Source organism: Homarus americanus, unplaced genomic scaffold (assembly GCF_018991925.1).
Source record: "Homarus americanus isolate GMGI-L3 unplaced genomic scaffold, GMGI_Hamer_2.0 scaffold6317, whole genome shotgun sequence".
Taxonomy (NCBI): domain Eukaryota; kingdom Metazoa; phylum Arthropoda; class Malacostraca; order Decapoda; family Nephropidae; genus Homarus; species Homarus americanus.
This window is the reverse complement of record NW_024730668.1, coordinates 5555439-5579537: the sequence shown is the minus strand read 5'-3', so window position 1 is coordinate 5579537 and position 24099 is coordinate 5555439.

The window sequence follows — 24099 nt, the reverse complement described above, 5'->3', positions numbered from 1 at the left end:
CACTACCACGCCACAAGGACAACAAATGCAATCCTAGGTTTTATTGTATTTCACACAAAGCCTGTTCATTCATCTTTTTTAAGCAACGTGAACCTCTATCGGGGATTGCCCTTGCCAACTATGTGGTCGTAGTAGCATTTTACCGAATCCAGCTAGGAAACACGAGACTACATAAATACTCCTATTTCATCAGTCCATATAGCGCGCGGACTTCAATATACAAACAATACCGAAGATTGCTTTTTTGTCCTTGTGGCTCGGTGTTCACACGCAGAGGTCCATGGTTTGATTCCCGATTTGTGAGGTATTGTTTGTATATGCTGTATTGTATATAAACCTTTCGACTCATATGGTCTACAGCATCCCTCTCTCCCATTCCGTCTCCAGGTGTAGTGCGGTGCACATTGAACGTAACGTACATTACCACAACTGTTTTTTCTTTGACTAGGTTTTGTTTTTTGGATGAATTAATTTCCTGTTTGTAATGACCTTAGTTGTTAAGACACATAAATATTGAAAACAACAAGACAAAGTGATAATAATTGGAACATGTTCAGTCCATGATTATGATAGTTTACGAAGCCAAAGTTGGGTTGGTGATTATAGCAATAACATTGAGTAAGTTATCCTTAAACAGCACAAGCCTAGTCACACTCGTTGCTCCAGGCGAACAACATAAATGATGAAGATGCACATAGTTATTATATCTTATATATTTAAATGTACAATACGAATATGAATAATTGAATAACAGAAGTAATACCGTGGAAAATATTTAAGACCTCGACAACCCTGAGACGTGGAGGGAGGAAGTAAGCATATTGGGCGGGCTGTCTCCGGTCCTCTCTGCTCCTGTGTAAAAAACAAAGTCGTCCCAGCAAGGTGGACGACCCACCTGCTTTTAACTTAACTCTTTACTTACAGTTTGTATCCTTCCCTGTCTGTACTCCTCTGTTTTCCATGTTTTCTCACAAAACTTGCAGTAACAACTTTTCCTTGTCTCGTCCACACACGCACACACACACACACACACACACACACATATATATATATATATATATATATATATATATATATATATATATATATATATATATATATATATATATATATATATATATATATATATATAAATATATATATATATATATATATATATATATATATATATATATATATATATATATATATATATATATATAACAGATCACTTGACGATTAAACTCTGTAACATTAATTCAGGGGTTAGGTTACGTTTGATTAGAAAAGGTTACATTAGGTTAGGTCACTTTAGGTTTTGGTTATGGTAACAATAGGGTGATTAACCTAATCTTAAGGTGACATAAGCTGGGACCAGTGGCAGGCTGTAGATGGCCGAAACTGATGCGAAAGGAGAAATATGTTAAGTTTGGTCGGTCTCTTACGTAACCCAAACTATAGTAATGAAGAATGGATGTAGTGTACGGTATAGCGTAAGTGAGTTTATAGAAGAGTTAAGATATTGAGATGAGAGTAAGTTACCGGTTTATATTGGAGGTTTAAAAAGTTGTCTTACAGAATATAAAACTGAGTAAGAGATACTTAATAACCTCTGGCCGCTTAAGCACGTAAATAAAAACCAACAATAGTTTGAGAAAAGATTAAACGTTTGTACACACGATAGTTTACAGAGTCATTATAGAATGAATGACGTACAGTATACAGGAAATGATGAGAGGGAAAAAACGCGATAAGAGGAAGTGTGTGAGAGGAACTAGACAGATTTATGGAGCAGAAGAGTGGAGGCGTGGCTACGGAGGAACGATTCTTTACCGTGTGGTGAATGATGGCTGAGAAATAGAAGAGAGTAAGCGAGCGTGTACGTAGAAATTAATGGCATTCGAGATGGGAGCTTGTAGTTGAAAAGTTACCCCCCAAAAACACGAGGGTGCATGAGCAAAAGGACTTGAATCTGTGAAGGTTATAGTACTTGGCCAATAGAAAGTGACGTATTAAAAGAAAAAGTTATATATCTCATGTTGTTAACTTTGTAAATCCTGGGATTAAAAGATAAGGAAAAAAGAACTCCCCCCCCCCTTCCACAGGAGAGCTCTTCAAAACGTAGGACATCATTTCGGTGTATAATCAGAATTTGATTGGAAATACCGGCAACGTCAGCGCCACGCAAAATGTCCTTCAGTAATCTCATCATGATCTCGGAAATGAAGATATGAAAGTAAAAAAAGGACGTAATACTCCAATAACGAGCCCAGAGCCCCTCCATTAAGAGCTTGCAATGACTACATTCTGGAGGCGGGAGGATCCTGTCAATTGCCAAGCTCGGACCCGCAACCAGCTGCTGCCGCCCCTCATACAATACGGCCAAGGCACAGAAAACGGCTCCCATTCAGAAGGAAGACTCAATAGAAAACGGAGAACGGGAGTGCCTCTGCTTTATTTTCGTTTTGAGGGAATATTTCAGTGAATAAGTACAATGATGATTTAATCGGGTTATAATTAGAATAATGAAGTGTTTATTCTGTGGTTTAATTTGTTCATAATGATGTACATAATATTGGAATATTAGCTTCATGTAATATCTATAACAAATTAAGGCCACAGTGTAATATTGTGTTAACCTAACCTAACCTAATCTAACCTGAAATGTAAGTACAGGATTTCGTTAAACTTACAATTGACAGTATTATCTATTTAGCCTTACACTATACTATGCCCCCCCCCCCCCTGTCGTATAAATTGACTGAATTATGTTTAATTTATTCTCAAGGTGAGAAATTCAACAGAAATATGATATAGGTGTACCAGCCTAATGTCGTCTGGCTGAATGCCTCAACGACTGAATATTAAAGTAACTTAACTAACAGAAGAAATAATCCACTTCGTATTTTTAAAAAGTTGTCTGTTGTCAAGTGTAGAATATATTATGACTTGGTGATCGATGCTTACAAACCCTCGCCGTTGAAGCTCTTTTATGCTGTTTATTAAAAGGACAATAATTTATTTACATTTTATTTCAGGAATTTACGTACGAGTTATGTAAACTATAATGATTTCATTATTATAATATATTCAAATTATTCAGTTATGTCATTAAGTAAAACACATTGACAAGTACGACACTATAATACGACTACATTAAGTTAGGAAAATAATACTTTCTCTCAGATTCATATAAAAAAAATATTTATTTCCATTTTTATGACCGAACACTCACTGAGATTGTGCTGTAACTCACCACTGTATACAAAGTAGGAAATTGGAACATAAGGCTCAAAGTACGTCATTTATGAGGCTCCACCAGTAGTGTTCCCTGCAGACCATAACAGTTTTGCTCCCTCTAACAGCGAGAGTATCAGTGCGGTGGTCTTGACGAAGTGGAGGGTGTTGGCTAAGGGTCACTGAATGTTGGTCATTGTGTCTAGTGTTTTCATGTTTATTAACAAGGACCTGAGAAAGGTTGCATTATATATTTTATATTTGTTACATAAAAAAAATAAAGAATATATTTGTATTCATAATGAAACAGGACAAATTTACCTCCTACCACGTTGTTACATTTACATAAACATAATGATATCCGCCCTTCATATTCACCCCTAAAGAATACACAAAACGGAAATATGTAAACAAATGAACTAGGTTAGGATGAGTCTAAATTGCAGTGTCGAAATATAGTTTGAAAATGAAAATGGACAACTCTCTCTCTCTCTCTCTCTCTCTCTCTCTCTCTCTCTCTCTCTCCCCCCTGTATTTACCAACTTATAGTCTGTTCTAAACCCGATGAACAATTTGGGTACAATCGCTGCCATCCGGTACAGCCGAATCTTTCCCCCGGGAAGGAAATAGGCGTCAATAAAGATCTCTTAATCAGTGGGGTATAAGTCCAGCTTAACATGGGTGTGCAGGTAAGGAATTTATCCCGATCTATTTTCCAAAGATATTGTTATTTATTTAAGTATCTATCAGTTTACTTTTGTTTGATTTAATTATTATTTACAATTGTATTCTTATAGTTTGTACTTCGATAAATTATATATACTCTACACATTCATCAGTACTTTATTTTTTTCTGTTTTTAATGTATTTTAGGTATAACTTTATTATAAACTAATTATAAGAATTCAACGAACCTTCAGGTCCTTGGATACTTTAGTTAATGAAATTGAGAAATACATCATAAACATCAGTTAAAAAAAAATATCCCATAAGTTCTAAATTTCATTCTGGTATAATTTTCATTCATGATGAAATTATAGGCTGGAGTCAATACTCAGCTGGGAAATGGATTTACAATGTTCTTGTCGAGGATAGATTATCTCTCGCCCATTTGATATGTTAAGCTGACTGGGTCTTTATATTGTATTATTTATATCAGTTTAGGGATGAGTTGTGTTGCTTTATAAATCACCTGAATACTAGAGACCTATAACTTATCTCACCTGATGTTTAACCTAACCTAACTTAACCTAACCTAACCTCCCAATTTTCTAGTACTCAGAACAGCAGTAGCTAGATAGAAAGATATGTTGACAAGGAGACGTTTATTCAGTAAAGTCACCATACATATAAAAATATAATGGCTGCCCCTCGTGTACGAGGATGGTCGGCCCAAGGGCCACTTAGGCGTGAATTTGTTTAAGGTGTAGAAGCTGTCGCCAACACTACAACCACACCCTAAGTTAACGAGTTGCGTGACCCATTGTCAAGGAATAGTCCGAGAAGACCGGACAACTCGCCAAGTGCACTGGCTAACCATTACCCCTGAATACGATCCGCAAATCGATTAACATCCAGGTCCCCAATTACTGCTGGGTAGACAGAGGCAAATGGTGTAAAGAAACTTACCCATAGTTTCATCCTGCCTGGGGATCGGACCTGGGTCTGCTCGCTTGTGAGTCGAGCTTGCTGACCATTACACCACAACATACATACATACATACATACATACATACATACATACATACATACATATATACATACATACATACATACATACATACTTACATACTTACTACCGAGACATATTTATTCCGTAAAATCGTCATACAAGTTCACATTGGTTGAGCAGGTACTTTACATAGATGGTGCAAGTATTCAATGTACCATAGACAGTACAAGTACATAATATACATTGGCAGTGCAGTAGGTATAGAAACAAAGGTACACGGCAAGATGCCTTAATAACCAAGGTATAGCTCAAGACAGTAAGATCACGTTTGAGGCAGAAGAAGTAAAAGAGAGATGGTCAGAGTATGTAGAAGAACTATACTATGATAAGGATAAAGTAGAGGTAAGAAACGAAAAGGAAATTAAAATCAAACTACCACTTCTGGAATCAGATATTGAGGCAGCTGTGAGCAAAATGACAAATGATCAAGCTTGTGGGGTTGATCAGCTTCCAGCAGAGTTTATAAAACAAAGGGGCAAGAATGGGATAAAATGTTTGACAAAATATAATTTCACATACCTTACTTCGAAGGAGACCTCCCTAGTGTTTTAAAAAGCCAGAAACCTTAGAGTTTACCCAGTTTAGAACAATTAATTTAATAAGTCATGTTTGCAAAGTTTTTTAACATAATTTTAAGTAGAATGAGATATAAAATGGACAATGACTTATCTGAAGATCAAAATGGATTTAGAAAGGTGAAGCGAACTATATTTTGGTTTGAGAATTTTTAATAGAAGGCTTAGAGGTCCAAAGAAATGTGTGTTGATTTTATAAAAAGTTTTTGTTTTAGTAAAATATTATAGAGGTCTTGGAAAAAGTAAGCATTAATGAAGGAGATATTAGATTTGTAAAAAATCTTTACTGGCAACAGTAGGCTGCAGAGTTAGAAAATAATGAACTTACTAATTGGTTCACAGTTAAACAGGGAGTAAGACAAGGCTGTGTCCTGTCTCCAACATTGTATAATATTTATTCAAAAATCTTAATAAGAGAAGTTAAAGTTATAATGAAGGAATGAAATTTAATGGTAAAGTAATATCAAGTAAATGCTATGCAGATGATACTGCTCTTATCACGGCAAGTGAAGAGACGTTACAAAAATCGGTTTACTCATTCACTGTAAACAAGAAAGTAATGGTTGTTACAAAAGTGGAAATAGTTCCCCAAATAAATACTGTGGGAGATAACAGGGAACATGTGCAAAAATTTTGTGTATTTGGGAAGTAACATTAGCTGTGGTGGTAATGTGCGGAAGAAATCATAACAAGAATCGGTCAAGCAAATATAGCGTTATATAATTTAAGAGACTTTGTGAAAAAGGACATTAAGTTCAATTTGAAAATAAAAAGGCTCCTGAAAGGCTATGCTGTATATGGCAAGGACTGTTGTATTAGTCAGAAGCGCGGACACTTTCAGCTGACACCAGAAAGAGGTTAGAAGCCTTTAAAATTTGGTTTGATATGCGAATGTTAGGAATAAGTTACTTTGACTGGAAAACAAATGAAGAAGTACAAAATTAGCAGAAACTTCAAGAGAAATCTTGAAATGTACAGAAAAGGATAAATTAGATACTTTGGTCATATAATTAATCAGTGATGAGAGGAATAATAACAGAAATATTAATGGGCAAAGTTGAGGGTAGGAGGGCCAGGGGAAGGCAGAAACTAGGGTAGATGAATTAAATAAAAAACTGGGTCCACAGAAAGATATAAAACCTTGGAGGAATGGTAAAAACAGCCCTAAAACATTTAAGAGTGGATGACTGTGGTCGCAAACTCCCCAAAATGAGGACGGTGCTCTGATTGATTGAGCCCAAGGAAGCTGTTAAATGCATTATTTCCATTAAGAACAGCCGTGCCTTATAAGACCTTAACCGAGATACAAATGAAACAGGCTCGAAACATGCTAACCTTAATTAACTAGAACGATGTAATAAATTTTTTATAATTATCTCAAGGGGAAAAAATATTATGAAACGTTCCTCAGGCGTCAACTTGGTAGAAAACAGATAACGAGCGAGGGGAGGGTTGTGGTGGTAGTGGTGGTGATTGTGGTGTTAGTGATGGTAGTGGTGGTGATTGTGGTGTTAGTGATGGTAGTGGGGATGGTGGTAGGGATGGTAATATTGATGATTATGGTAGTGATGGTTATAATGATGGTTGTGGTAGTTAGAGTGGTGATCATGGGGGTAGTGGTGGTGATAATGGTGATAGTGGTAATTATAGTAATGGTTGAGATAATGGTGATAATGGTAATTATAGTAGTGGTGTGATAATGGTGGAAGCGGTAATTATAGTATTGATGATGATAATGGTGGTATTGCTAATTATAGTAATAGTGGTGATAGTGGCGTTAGTAGTAATTATAGTAGTAGTGGTGAAAGTGGTAATCGTGGTAGTAGATGTAGTAATAGTGGTATTGGTGGGTGATAGTAGTGGTAGTGGTAATTATAGTCGTAGTGGTGGTAGTAGTGGTAATCGTGGTAGTGGGTGAATTTTTTTTCGTGTTTATAAATTCAGGTTAGGTATGCAGCGGCCCGTTAACAGTTTATTAACAACTTGGCATCCCCTGGCTATTTATATGGCAGGGTGAGGGACTGTAGGGAGGGGTGAGGGAGAGAGTGTAGGGAGGGTGAGGGAGAGAGTGTAGGGAGGGTGAAGGAAGGTAGGGAGGGAGAGGGTGAGAGAGTTTGGGAAGGGTGAGGGGGTGTAGGGAGGGCGAGGGAGGAAGAGCGTAAGGGTGAGTGAGGGAGTGTAGGGAGGGTGAAGGAAGGTAGGGAGGGAGAGGGTGAGAGAGTTTTGGAAGGGTGAGGGTGTTTACAAAGGGTGAAGGTGAAGGAGTGTAGGGAGGGAGAGGTAGTGTAGGGAGTGAAGGAGTGTAGTGAGGGTGAAGGTGAGGAAGTGTAGGAGGAGTGTAGGGAGGGAGAGGTAGTGTAGGGAGTGAAGGAGTGTAGTGAAAGAGGGAATGGAAGAGGGAGAGAGAGGGAGGAAGAAGGTGATATATTCCAAGGAAGGAAGGTAGTTGAGAGGGCCAAGAGATGGACAGACAAATTCCAGGTTTCAGGGTCAAGGTGGAAGTTGTTCCTCGAAATATGAGAAATAAAGTAGGACCTCCAAGTTAAGAGAGAGAGAGAGAGAGAGGCCTGAGGTAACATAGGCTAGTCTACTCCCTGGTAGGAATAAGATGAATTAATTACAAGCTCAGGAATTCAAAAGCTGGAGCTCCCCCTTCGTCCTCTTCCCCCTCTTCCTCCTCCTCCTCCTCCTCCTCCTCCTCCACCTCTTCCTCCTCCTTCTTTTCCTCATCCTCCCACTCTTCTTCACCTTCCTATTCCCCTCTTTCTAATCCATCTCCACCTTTAACCTCCTCCTATTTCCCTGTTCTTTCCTGCTCCCCCCTTCTCCTGCTCTTCCATCTTCCTCCTCCTTCCCCGCCTCCTCTTCCTTCCCCCTCCTCTTCTTTCTCCTGCCAAAACCTGTCTGCTTCACCCATCAGGATATAACTGTCTAGGAGCCCTCTCGTCTGTATACCGTCTGTTGGGAGTTTTCCTGCCTCTCTCTCTCTCTCTCTCTCTCTCTCTCTCTCTCTCTCTCTCTCTCTCTCTCTCTCCTTTTCTGTCTATTTCTTGCTCTCCATCACTTTCTTATTTTATCTATCTATCTATCTATCTATCTACCTGTACTCCATCTCTGCTTCTCTAGTGTTCCTGCATCAAACAAGTATTATCCTTCATTATATCTATGTCTCTCACTTTATCCCTTTCTATTACTTACTCATTCTCTAATTCCTTCTTTCTCCGCCTTTCCCTCTCTCAATCTAAATGTCAGTGAGGCCATTAGTACTCCACATCTGCTTCTTCCCCCCCCAGCAGGTAGGTATTCAGTACTGACTCTACTCGGCTCTGATTTAGGACTGAGTAATTACTGTTGGAAGGTCCAGGGCGAGGCTGTGAAAATGTTTTCTCCCTGTTTCTCTTCGCGTGTGTGTGTGTGTGTGTGTGTGTGTGTGTGTGTGTGTGTGTGTGTGTGTGTGTGTGTGTGTGTGTGTGTGTGTGTGTGTGTGTGTGTGTGTTATAAGTAAGTAAGCTCATAAATAAAAGATCAGGAATTCTTTGGCTTCTGTCTATCGACTATTTGGCTACCATGCCCACCCTACCCTGTCTATACCTGTCGTATTAAATTCAACTTGACCATAGTTCCCCCTTCCCTGTCACCACACATTATTCATCTGTCCGTTTTACCTTTCATGTCGTATTTAGTGTATGAAAACCGTCCTTCCACCTCACTCGTCTGTCTAATTAACCCAGTCTGTCCACCTTAGTCACCTGTCTAACTAACCCATTCTGTCCACTTCATCCATCTGTCGATCCGTTCTCGTCTACCTGTTAGCTGGTTATTTCATCTACAGGACTGGTGGCAATAACTAGAAGGAACCTCGACGCGATAACCGGATAACACACACACACACACACACACACACACACACACACACACACACACACACACACACACACACACACACACACACACACACACACACACACACACACAATACCGCCTCCCTCATCACTGTGGTGAGCGGATCCTCCTGTCAACCACCTGCACACTGAGTCGGGTCCTCCCACCTACCAATAACCAACTTCAAACACAAGCCCTGAATACTCGCCCTCCCACATTACGCCACACCACACCAACCCTGAATTTTAATCAGTGTGTTCTGGGGCCTAATGCTCGTGTCATGGAAGCGCCAGTGTAAGCGTAACGTTGGGGAACCTTCGCCAGCTTAACCTTTGCTTGGTATAACCTCTGTCAGGCATAATAATTTTCGTTTGGTGAAACTTCCATTTATGTGTTATTTGATAACCTATTTTAGTCTAACCTAACCTAACTTAACTTACCTCTGACCTAGTCTACCCCGAACATAGCCTACCTCTAACCTAACCTAACCTAACCTAACCTAACCTAACCTGCCGTTAATCAAATCCAACCCGCAGTGTTATGGCTGGTATACAGAATTAGTGACCCGGCTGGCGGTGGTGGTGGTGATGGTATTGTTGGTAGTGGTGGTGGTGGTGATGTTGATAATGGTGATGGTAGAGGTCCATGGTATTGATGGTAGTGGTGGTAATGGTGATGGTATCGATGATAGTGGTGGTAATGGTGGTAATGATGGGAAGTAGTAATGGTGATGATTGTGGTGGTTATGGTATTGATGGTAGTCGTGGGGTGGTAATGGTGGTGATGATAATGGTGATGGTAGAGGTCCTGGTATTGATGGTAGTGGTGGTAATGGTGGTAATGATGGGAAGTAGTAATGGTGATGATAGCGTTGGAGATGGTATTGATGAAAGTGACGATGGCAGCAAAGGAAGAGAAGGAGGAGGAAGAGGAGGAATGACCGATACTGTGGAGGGGAGGGAGGGAGGGAGACTAAGGGACAGAGGCTCCTCCTACAGGTAATGGCTCCCGTGAGGACGATATACGAAACTTAATTTCCTTACCAGAAATCTAAGACATATACTTTGTTAAAATGAACGTCCAATTATTACTGTGTGTGTGTGTGTGTGTGTGTGTGTGTGTGTAAGTAGCGCGTGTTAGTTTTTTGTGTATGTATGTATTTTGTGACTGTTTATATTTGTACATATGTTTGTATGCGTATTTGTGTGTGCGTATGTGTGTCAAGTGTTGTTTTGTGTGAGTTTATGTACCGTGTGTGTGTGTGTGTGTGTTTACCTTGAAAAAAATAGATTATTTGAATTGTGTCGTGTTAGTATTCATTCCCCTCCCCTTGTAACTTGGCTTCATCAGGTGTTGTGTCGTTAATAATGGGAGCCACAAAGAGCTGCTAACCTTGGACGGCTGTCTTTATGGAGATACCATCACTTGGCCCACCCTCTACCACCCTCCACCCACTGCCTGCCACCCTTACGGAATATGAAATATGACCCTTAAAACACCCATATATGAGGGTAGGCGGTCTAGTACCTGTACCGACAAACAATAATTAAACCAAGACACAACCCTAACACAGTATTAGGTTAGCTGATCCGAACTATAACATCCTTCCTCCACCTCCAATCTTCTTTCACCTTTTCTTTCTCTTAAAAAAACAAACAAACAAACACTGCCACCCTTCACTCTCCATGCACAGCCACTTTCCACCCACTGCCACCCTTCACCCACTTTCCGCTGCCACCCTCCACCTACTGACATCTTTCATCCGCTGCCACCCTTCACCAGACATCACACCCATTGCCACCCTTCACCCACTGCAACCCTTCACCCATTACCACCCTCAACCCATTGCTACCCTTCACCCACTACCACTCTCCACTACTACCACCCTCCTACCTTGCCCCACCTACTGCCCTCCACCTGCCACCCACCTGCTGCCACCCACCACCTACTGCCACCCACACACCTGCCACCCACACCTGCCACCCACACCTGCTGCCACTCACCCTGCTGCCACCCACACCCTGCTGCCACCCACACACCTGCTGCCACCCACCTGCTGCCACCCACCTGCCACCCACACCTGCTGCCTTTTGCTGCCACCCACCTGCTGCCACTCACACCTACTGCCCACCCACACACACCTGCTGCCACTCCACGCCTGCTGCCACCCACACCTGCCACCCACACTTGCCATACCCACACCTACTGCCACTCCACCTGCTGCCACCCACACCTGCGCCACCCACACCTGCTGCCACCCACACCTCTCTGCCACCCACACCTGCTGCCACCCACACCTGCTTCCTCTCCTCCCCTGCTCTCTTCTCGTAACTCATCCCTAAACTTTTTCCCTCCTCCATCCACCACCTTCCTTTCCTTTTCCCTCTTCCCACCCATTCCTCCACTACATTTCCTTCGCACTCTGCCCTCCTTCACCATTTTTCTTCCTCCCACTTCCCATCCTTCACCACAGCTTCCTCCTTCACCACACTTCCCTCTTCATAACTTCCTCCTTCACCCCTCCCTCCACCCTCCTTCACCCACTTCCTCCTTCACCACCACTTCCCTCCTTCACCACACTTCCCTCCTTCACTTCCCTCCCCTCACTTCCCTCCTTCACCCTTCCCTCCTTCACCCCCACTTCCCTCCTTCACCACACTTCCCTCCTTCACCCCTTCCCTCCTTCACCCCACTCCCTCCACTTCCCTCCTTCACCCCACTCCCCTCCACTTGCCTCCTTCACCCCACTCCCCTCCTTCACCACACCTCCCTCCTTCACCCCACTCCCCTCCACTTGCCTCCTTCACCCCACTCCCCTCCTTCACCACACCTCCCTCCTTCACCCCACTCCCCTCCACTTGCCTCCTTCACACCTCTCCTCCGCCCAAACCTTTGATGTCTGTGTCCTTGAGAGTATTATTATATATTAGACTCTCAGTGATGACACCTGGTGTGTGTGTGTGTGTGTGTGTGTGTGTGTGTGTGTGTGTGTATGTGTGTGTGTGTGTGTGTGTGTGTGTGTGTGTGTGTGTGTGTGTGTGTGTGTGTGTGTATGTGTGTGTGTGCTCTCGGGTGTTCAGGTGTGAGTTAGTGGTTCTTACTTGTGGTTATTACAGGTAATTAATAATGCAGGTGTTATCATTTTAGTTTAGTGTGCATTTATTGTCATGAGTCTAATTCAATCTTCTCTTTGGGAATTATATTTGTTCTTGTTCTTGTTCTTAAAGTTGTTGTTGTTGTTGTTGTTGTTGTTGTTTTTCTTTTTGGTCTCGTTCTTGTTGTCCTTCAATTATTATTATTATTATTATTATTATTATTATTATTATTATTATTATTATTATTATTATTATTATTATTATTATTATTTTTATTATTATTATTATTCCCTTTTTATTCATCATCTTTATTCCCCACGGCAATTTTTTCCATTTTCTCGTTGAAATTAGACTTAGTGAGACGCAAAATGGTGTTCATATATACTCGTGTAGTCTCCCACCTGACACATCTTGGCCGCTCTACCTTGTCTGTTTATATACTGCGTCCTCCTGGGTGATGGTGCTGCTGCATGTGGCCACCCACCACCCACCACCCACCCAACCACCCACCAATCCGCCCACCCACTTATACACTCAGCCACGCACCCACTCAACCGCCCATACACGCAGCTACCCATGAGCAAGCCCACTTACTCACACTCCTGCCAAACCCCTCAGTGACCAGACTCTATCTTCCCCCTATCGTCAAACCCATATGGTCGAGCATCTTGTCACACCCAACTACCGACCCACTCTCTCACTAGGCTGCATCATCATAACTACGTCTACATAACCTATATTTTCTCCTTTCTATTTCGCCTCAATCTCGCCGCCCACCTCATTACATTACACCCCCCCCGCCCACCACATCACGCCACACTCTCGCTGCCCACCACATAACATTATACCCTTGCAGCCCACCCACCACATCACATCGACGCCCACCCCATCACATTACACGCTCGCCACCCACCAAACCACACCATGCCGCCCACCATACAACACCCCCCTCACCACACCACACCACACCACACCACGCCGCCTGCTTCACCACACCTTCGCCGCCCACTTCACCACACCACACCTCTGCCACCCAATTCACAACACCACACAACACCCTCGTCGCCCATTTCACCACACCACACCTTCGCCGCCCACTTCACCACACCACACCTCTGCCACCCATTTCACCACACCACAAAACACCCTCGCCCGCCCACTTCACAACACCACATCCTCGCCGCCCACCTCATCACACCACACCCTCGCCGCCCACCACACTCCCGGACGTGAGCAGCACATAACAACTGTTTACATGCGTGGCCACGAGTGCCCTTGCTGCCCGCCCCGGAACGTGAACCTGCATCACGGGGCTCTGGTGCCTCACAGTGGCTGTATTGTATGAATGTGGGTGTAAGTGTCGTGTGTGGGTGTTGTGTGGGCGTGGGTGTTATGTAAGTGTTGGTGTTGTATGATGGTGTTGCTGTGTGGGCGTGGGTGTTGTGTGGGCGTGGGTTTTTGTAAGTGTGGGTGTTTTATGGGTGATGGTGTTGTTGTGTGGGCGTGGGTGTTGTGTAAGTGTTGGTGTTGTATGATGGTGTTGCTGTGTGGGCGTGGTGTTGTGTGGGCGGGTTTTTGTAAGTGTGTGGGTGTTTTATGGGTGATGGTGTTGCTGTGTGGGCGTGGGTGTTGTGTGGGTGTGGGTGATGTGTAATATGGGAGTTCAGTAAACGTGGGTGTTGTTTAGTCAATGGTATTGTGTGTATGTGAGTGTTTGTACGTTTGTAGACAAAATAATGTAAATAATTAAATGTTATAAAAAAAAAACATATTAGGCAAAAACAGATTAAATGGATCCAAAATTATATATAAACCTATTAGACAGAAATAAATTAATATAATATAATCTAATTTCAGTGATAATTGGCATGACAGGTCCAGCAGCGGTACAATATAATTCCAATCATAATTCAAATTCAGATACCAATGACAATTTGGATTCCAATTCCAATATTAATAATAATTCAACGTCCACTTATAATTCTAATTCTAATTCCATTGATAATTCCAATTTCGTTGCTAATTCTTATTCCCAGTGATAATCTAAGTTTGAGTGCCAGTGATAGTATTCTAGGAAGGAATTACCAAATAAAGTTCTATCTATCTATCTATCGATCTATCTATCTATCTATCTATCTATCTATCTATCCATCCATCCAGCCATCCATCCACCTCTCACTACATGGCCTCCCAGACCACCACCTCCATAATGTTTTACACATTGCAAATAATATTACTTCGCTCCCTTGATAATTACATTAACTCGGATGATATCTTCATTAACATAGCCATTGGATGTAATTAAGCCATGAATTCCATTTGCCAACCTGCACACACACACACACACACACACACACACACACACACACACACACACACACACACACCACACACCGCACCTGAGAGGCGAGTGAGCTGGGTGCAACTCAGCGGTACAGGTGAAAATGTTGAGCTCACCTGATGACATAATTAACATAAAGTATACGCTTATGGTTTTATTTTTAATGAGTGTTGTGTTGTGTGGGAATTAGCTTGGTGTTCTTACCTTAATGAACTTTACCTGTAGTATGATAACGAGTCATGATAATGATAATGATGATATTTACCTGTTGAAGTATGGAAACGAGTTATGGTAATAATAATGGTGATATTTACCTGTTGAAGTATGGTAACGAGTTATGGTAATAATAATGGTGATATTTACCTGTTGAAGTATGGTAACGAGTTATGGTAATAATAATGGTGATATTTACCTGTTGAAGTATGGTAACGAGTTATGGTAATAATAATGGTGATATTTACCTGTTGAAGTATGGTAACGAGTTATGGTAATAATAATGGTGATATTTACCTGTTGAAGTATGGTAACGAGTTATGGTAATAATAATGTGATATTTACCTGTTGAAGTATGGTAACGAATGGTGGTTGTATGGTATTTACCTGTTGAAGTATGGTAACGAGTTATGGTAATAATAATGGTGATATTTACCTGTTGAAGTATGGTAACGAGTTATGGTAATAATAATGGTGATATTTACCTGTTGAAGTATGGTAACGAGTTATGGTAATAATAATGGTGATATTTACCTGTTGAAGTATGGTAACGAGTTATGGTAATAATAATGGTGATATTTACCTGTTGAAGTATGGTAACGAGTTATGGTAATAATAATGGTGATATTTACCTGTTGAAGTATGGTAACGAGTCATGGTAATAATAATGGTGATATTTACCTGTTGAAGTATGGTAACGAGTTATGGTAATAATAATGGTGATATTTACCTGTTGAAGTATGGTAACGAGTTATGGTAATAATAATGGTGATATTTACCTGTTGAAGTATGGTAACGAGTTATGGTAATAATAATGGTGATATTTACCTGTTGAAGTATGGTAACGAGTTATGGTAATAATAATGGTGATATTTACCTGTTGAAGTATGGTAACGAGTTATGGTAATAATAATGGTGATATTTACCTGTTGAAGTATGGTAACGAGTCATGGTAATAATAATGGTGATATTTACCTGTTGAAGTATGGTAACGAGTATGGTAATAATAATGGTGATATTTACCTGTTGAAGTATAACGAGTCATGGTAATAATAATGGTGATATTTACCTGTTGAAGTATGGTAACGAGTCATGGTAATAATAATGGTGATATTTACCTGTTGAAGTATGGTAACGAGTCATGGTAATAATAATGGTGATATTTACCTGTTGAAGTATGGTAACGAGTCATGGTAATAATAATGGTGATATTTACCTGTTGAAGTATGGTAACGAGTTATGGTAATAATAATGGTGATATTTACCTGTTGAAGTATGGTAACGAGTTATGGTAATAATAATGGTGATATTTCGGGGACGATGGTTTGAACCTTGAGGATGATAAGCCTATACTTTCATACAACATGAACCTCTACCCACACACTACAGACCTCTAGCCACATACTGCATGAACCTCTACCCACACACCACATGAACCTCTACCCACACACACTACATGAACCTCTACCCACACACACATGAACCTCTACCACACACACTACATGAACCTCTACCCACACCACACTGAACCTCTACCCACACACAGACTACACTGCAACCTCTACCCACACACCACATGAACCTCTACCCACACACACCACATGAACCTCTACCCACACACCACATGAACCTCTACCCACACACACTACATGAACCTCTACCCACACACCACATGAACCTCTACCCACACACTGCAGGGGTTGGCAGGATAGTAACGAGAGGATGTCGTGTGAGGGTGAGGGGGACTTGCTTGCTGCAGCGTTTCTTCATCCCTCTGTCCCCACCGCTGTTCTTTTTAACTCCCCTTCAGGTCTTGGGGAGGTGAATTACTCCCCCTTCTCACGTGTTAGGGTGAATAGGGTGAATTACACTCCCTTCTCACGTGTTAGGGTGAATAGGGTGAATTACACTCGTTTCTCACGTGTTAGGGTGAATAGGGTGAATTACACTCCCTTCTCACGTGTTAGGGTGAATTTGTTCCTCCCTTTACGTGTTTTTAAAATTGTGAATGTGTTCCCACTTCATGTATTAGGCTAAAATGGATGATTTTTTCTCCCCTTTACCTTTAAGGGTGACTTTGTTCTCCTCCGAGGGTTCTGGGTGAGTTTATTCACCCCTTAAGATTTTAGTGTGATTTTGTTTTTTCCCATCTGGTTAAAGGGTGAATTTATTCTTTCCTCGGGTTCTAGGGTGAGACTGACCCCTCTCTATGTCTAAGAGAATCTATATATATTAATGATATATTCAGCAGTATATAAGATGAAAGCAGGATATACTAAGTACACATTTCGGTAATGCAAGCTCAGGAATATATTAAGGAAATATAGCGCATACGTTTCAGTAATGAGTGGCAGTTTAATATGGTGTTATCAGGATATACGAAGAATATATTTCAGTAATGAGGAAAGGTATTATATAGAGTGTACTCTATGTATTAATGATTGTAAAGGCGATATATATATATATATATATATATATATATATATATATATATATATATATATATATATATATATATATATATATATATATATATATATATATATATATTTGAATATCAAAACTGCTGAAGCGAGACTCCAAACTGCTCGTCTACCCATAGATGAGGCTGTAGTATCTCCTTAGAGTTTGGTACAGTTTTTTAAATCGTCAAATTACTTAAAGTTGATTTGAATTTATTTTCGAAATATAATAAAAATGTCTTTAAACGTCATCGTGATTCTTTTTTCTGTTTTCGTTACGTTTTTTTTCATTAAAATATGTAAGACGAAAAATAAACAAGAAAAAGGGAGATAGAATGTAAGATAAAAATATTTAGTGAAGTTACTACACACTTAGATAGACGAATAGACAGATAAAATGATAAACAGAGGGATAGAGATAGTTGGATAGATTGACAGAGAGAGAGAGAGAGAGAGAGAGAGAGAGAGAGAGAGAGAGAGAGAGCTATCGACATAAACGCATTGAGATCCGAAGCAAATCAACACCAACTTGACCTCGCTGCTTTAGGTAAGGTTGGTTCAAACACTTCGTTAATTAATCCTGTGTATTCCAGACCACAAGTCCCCCCCCCCACCCTCCTCCCACAGGTATTCAATAACTAAACCATATCGGGTCGTGAACTTGCATCAAAGAGACCTCCTGTGTCCTCTTCCCTCCTCACCTCCTTACTCCTCTTCAAGTTATCGTTGATAATTCATATTTTGTGTTAGAATGAGTCACTTCGGAACCACGAGTCACTTTGAAGTCATTCCGTTGATGTTATGAGTCGTTATCAAGTTATTTCGAATTTGAGTGAATTTCATGTTGAGTCACTTCAAACTACAAGTCATTTCATATTTTGTAAGTCATTTCCAAGTTATGATTTACTCTGAAGTCATAAAGTCACTCAAAAGCTACGAGACATTTTGAAGCTGTGAGTCACAACACACAATTCGTTCTCAAGCTACGAGTCATTTTGAAGTTGTGACTCACATTGAAGCTGAGTCGCTTAAAATTTACGAGTCACTACCATGATGTGAGTCACCTGCAAGACGCCCACAGCTCTAGGTTATGATAAGGCCGTCTGTGTGTACCAAAACACCCACAACACTGTCGATAAACACACACTCGTTACCTGACAGGAAGTTCATACAAGCTGGTTTACCTGACCTTCTGAGAATAGCCATTGCGTCAGGGTGAATGGTCAAATGGGCATCACTGCTAATGGATCTCTGTTGTCATTGGTCCCGGTGCTTATAGCTATCAGTTTTTAATGGGCCCCAACCTAACCTGAACTATTTTATCCATTAGGATTTAGGTAGGGTTATAATGACCCCAGTTCTCTATTTCCTCACAAGCCCCGGTACTAAGTGGCCTCCAATCCTAATTAACCTTAATTCTAATAGACCCACAGTTCAAATGGTTACCCTGGGGTCTAACAGGACTGGTTTCTGGAAGCACTGCGGACAATCTAACCCGCTACCTTCATGATTAAGAGCAGCGTGTACCTTCAAGGCTGTGGTCGATACACAACATGTGCTCTCATTTACAATCAATCGAAGGCTAAGAACGTCATCATGAACTTCCAGCAACCTGTCATTAAATTCCTGACGAAAAATCTATTCGTGGAAAATCCGGCCTCGCTCACCGACGGACCGAACGACCAACCGAGGCGACGCTGCCATCCCGAGGGACACGAACGGCCCTGCTCTGTTTTAAGAGAGAGATAAGTTAAAGGATTTGTCGTCTGGAACTGCCACTGAGCACGACTAGTGACGACAGATTCCAATTTGTGTATCAAAAGGAACCAAGAAAAGGAAGAGAGAGAGAGAGAGAGAGAGAGAGAGAGACGAAAACTAAGATTAAAAAATAAAAAAATCGTCCACCATTAGTCATAATATTGATTATCGTTATCCCAACTATGTCATCTAAATTCAGTTAATAGTTGCCCAGGAAATACATCCAATGAAATATACTAAAGAACAATGTGCATTTTACTCTACATTTCGTCATCTGGAACAAAAACTGTGATATTACCTGATAGTCTTAGGATAAAAACAGGAGGATTTTTTCGTGTGCTCTTATCATGGTAAAATTAGTCACTACATGATAAGCGCTATCACTCGGCGCTACATAGCCAGAGAGAGAGAGAGAGGGAGAGAGAGAGAGACAGAGAGAGAGAGAGAGAGAGAGAGAGAGAGAGAGAGAGAGAGAGAGAGAGTAATATATCTAGCCAGTGTTATCTTGTATATCTGTCATCACGGTTACCTGTTAGTGCTGTAAAATGTATGAATCACCGTTTCTAGTTTTCATATGTTGGAATAATTTTGTTTTTCTTCTTCATACAAGTTGATGCTATTACTGTAAAATATACCAGCTACTCCTTGGAATTCTCGTTTTCTACAGTGACCTTTTCGTATAATGTCTTGGATTCCTGAGAGAGCTGCAGTGTACAGTAATTTATTTATGTATACCTCACGTACTGTACCTAGCTTAATCCAATTACCTTACATAACCTCTAACGTAACCTAATCTAACCTAACACACCCATACATAACCTACTTAATCTAACATAACTTGACCTTACTAAAACTAACCTAACTGATCTATATCTAACATTACTACACCTAACTTAATTCACCCATACATGACCTAACTTAACGTAACTCAACTTTACTAAACCTAACCAAATTATCTCATGCCAAACCTAACCTAACCTAACCTAACCTAACCTAACCTAACCTAACCTAACCTAACCTAACCTAACCTAACCCAACCTAGCCTAACCTAACCTCACACTCACCTGTCCCCTTACACTTATCAATTATCTCACAATTACCTGTCCACTCATAATGACTTACATCCTTCAGTCCACACACTTACCTTACCCAACCTGGCCTACACTTCCATGCCACCACACCTGTGCCACACCTGGGCTACACCTGCATCACACCACACCTATACCACACCTGGGCTACACCTGCACCACACCACCCTCCTCTACCTGTTTATATCCTCACCTGTTTTGACTCTTCCTTTCACGCGCCTCCTGGAAAGCACACCTGTATCACCTGAGCTTAAGTCCTGCCAACACGCACACTTCTTGGTAAATGCTGCCACCTGTGTGTGTGTGTATGTGTGTGTGTATGACTGTGTGTGTGTATGTGTGTGTGTGTGACTGTGTGTGTGTGTGTGTGTGTTTGTGTGTAAAATTAAATTGGACAATGAAGTTAACTTTTTGGGAGGTAATACAAGGACCAAAATGAATTAGTTACTGTATTTATACATGGTTGTGTACAGGAGAGAGAGAGAGAGAGAGAGAGAGAGAGAGAGAGAGAGAGAGAGAGAGAGAGAGAGAGACATAATACAAGGAGTTACCTACATAGATAGATAGAAAGATAGATGAAGAGTTGATAAAAATAGAGTAATAATTATACAGAAAGAGAGAGAGATGAATAGATAAGTATGCAGATTAGTTAAAAAAGAAACACATTCAAAAAATCCAGATAGAGAAACAGACACTGAAAGAGGCAACCAATGAAGAAATAGATTCACGAATGGTTAGATAAAGAAACCGATAGACAGACAGACAGACAGACAGACAGACTAACAGACAGACAGACAGACAGACAGACAGACAGACATACAGACAAACAGACAGACAGACAGACAGAAAGAAAGAAAGACAGGCAGATAACATACAGAGAGATAGATAAATAACCAAACAAACAGACAGACAAGAGAGACATACAGAGAGATAGACAGATAGGACCACTCCTCCCAGGGCAGGCGAGGTCATCAGGGTGTGAGGTAGTAGTTCTCAGGGTCGTGGCTGTAGGTCGTACTGGATAAAATGTATTCGTGGAGGCAGGTCGTCTTCTCCCAGCTGATGTTCACCTCTTTATGTCTAGTGAGTCAGGAGGGGTCGTTGATGGGGTCGTTGTGTTGTTGTTGGTGGTGGTGGTGTTTTTTGTTATTGTTATTGTTTTTAATGTATTTAGTTGTTGTTCTTGTTGATTTTAATATTGATGTTATTTTGTTATTGTTGTTGTTGCTGTTGTTGTTATTGTTGTTTTTGTTATGGTTACTGTTGTTGTTTTGTTGTTTTTATTATTGTTATTGTTGTGATTGTTATTGTTGCTTATAATATTGTTGTTGTTTTTGTTATTGTTTATACTTTTGTTATTGATGTTGTTTTTGTTATTATCGTTGTTTATGTTATTGTTGTTTTTCATGGTCAACTCTGTCTTCTTCTTTACGTCGTTCTCTTCAACACTCACTAACCATCATCTCCTTCATATCTCCCTCTCTCCCTCACCTCTTCTTTCTCCCTCACCCTAACCTTCCCTCCCTCTCTCCTCCTCTCCATCACCCTCCCTACCCCTCTCCCCTCTTCACCAACACTCAATAACCATCATCTCCTTCATATCTCCCTCTCTCTCACCTCTTCTTTCTCCCTCACCCTAACCTCCCTCCCTCCCTCTCCTCCCTCTCCATCACCCTCCTACCCCTCTCCCTCTTCCAACACTAATAACCATCATCTCCTTCATATCTCCCTCTCTCCCTCACCTCTTCTTTCTCCCTCACCCTAACCCTCCTCCTCCCTCCTCTCTCCCTCCCTCTCTCTCCATCACCCTCCCTACCCCTCTCCCTCTTCTTACTCAATAACCATCATATCCTTCATATCTCCCTCTCTCCCTCACCTCTTCTTTCTCCCTCACCCTAACCCTCCCCCCTCCCTCTCTCCCTCCCCTCTCCATCACCCTCCCTACCCTTCTCCCTCTTCACCAACTCAATAACCATCATCTCCTTCATATCTCCCTCTCTCCCTCACCTCTTCTTTCTCCCTCACCCTAACCCTCCCTCCCTCCCTCCCTCTCTCCTCTCTCCCTCCTACCCCTCTCCCTCTTCACCAACACTCAATAACCATCTATCCTTCATATCTCCTCTCTCCTCACCTCTTCTTTCTCCTCACCTAACCCTCCTCCTCCCTCTCTCGTTCTCTCCATCACCCTCCCTACCCCTCTCCTCTTCACCAACACTCAATAACCATCATCTCCTCATATCTCCCTCTCTCCTCACCTCTTCTTTCCCTCACCTAACCCCTCCCTCCCTCTCTCCCTCCCTCTCCATCACCCTCCCTACCCCTCTCCCTCTTCACCAACACTCAATAACCATCATCTCCTTCATATCTCCCACTCTCCCTCACCTCTTATCCCTGGCCGCCATAATTAACATTTATGGCCAGTCTTTCCCAGGCAGGAACATTAGTGCTGAGGCTTCTGGCTCTTGATCGCCTCACATATCTGTATTAATGCTGTGGCTCTTCTCCTCGAGGTATTCTTCCTTCTTCCTCCTCTTCCTCTCTTTTTTTCTCCTTTTCTTCCTCTTCCTCCCAGCAATTTTTTTTCTTCTATTTCCTCCTCTTCCTCCTCCTCCTCCTACTCTTCCTCCTATTCCTCTTTCCTGTCAGCTATTTTCCTTTTTTATTCTTTTTCATCTTCTTTCTCCTCCTCCCCCCCTCCTAGCTGACTTCCTTGTACTTCCTGATCTCGTTCCTCGTCTTCCTCCTCCCCTCCTGCTCCTCCTCCTCCTCTCCTCTTCCTCTTGGCTAACTTGGTTCTTTATCCTAATGTCTTTCACCCTCCTCCCCCTCCTCCTCATCTTCCTGTTCCCTCCTCCTCTTACTGAGTTTCTTCCTTGTTCTTTCCCGGTAAAATAGTTGCTTCTTCCTGATCCTCTTCTTCCTCCTCTTAATCACCCTCCTCTTCTTCTTAATCGTCTTTACCTCTTCCTACAACTTCTTCCATCTTCCCCCTCCTCCTCTACCTCCCCAACCTTCCTCCTCCACATCCCCACCACTCACCCTCCTCCACCTCCTTTCATTTCCTCTACTAGCACCCCCCCTTCCTTTCTTTCTTCTTTTCTTCCTCTTCTCTCTCTACCCCCCAGCAGGAGAAGACTGGCTGTGGGAGTAAATCTGTGTCACTGATGTTTTGTCTTCAGAAGAAAAGGGAAGAAAAACGTGTGATCTATAAGTAGCTAAAAGGTCAGGTACTCGTAGCAGCTGTTTGACTTTTTTATTCTTCAGTAAAAACAAAAAAACAAAAAAAAATAGTTGCCGTGAGAAAAGATCAAATCACCTTGAACTAGAGATTAAATACTCAAATTTATTGATAGATTAGATAGATAGATAGATAGATAGATAGATAGATAAATAGATAGATAGATAGATAGATAGATAGATAGATAGATAGATAGACAAGACACATCAACATGAAGACTCGACCAATAAACACACACACACACACACACACACACACACACAAACACAACATAAACACCCACGAACTTAACGAACACAGGTGAACATAACATAAACACACAAACATACACACAAACACAACACAGACATAATAAACACACAAACATACACACAAACACATAAAAACACAACTCACGAAACATAAACACAACAAACATAACTCAGACACAACACAAACATAATAAAACATACACAAACACACACACAAACATAACAAAACATATAAAACACACAACCAC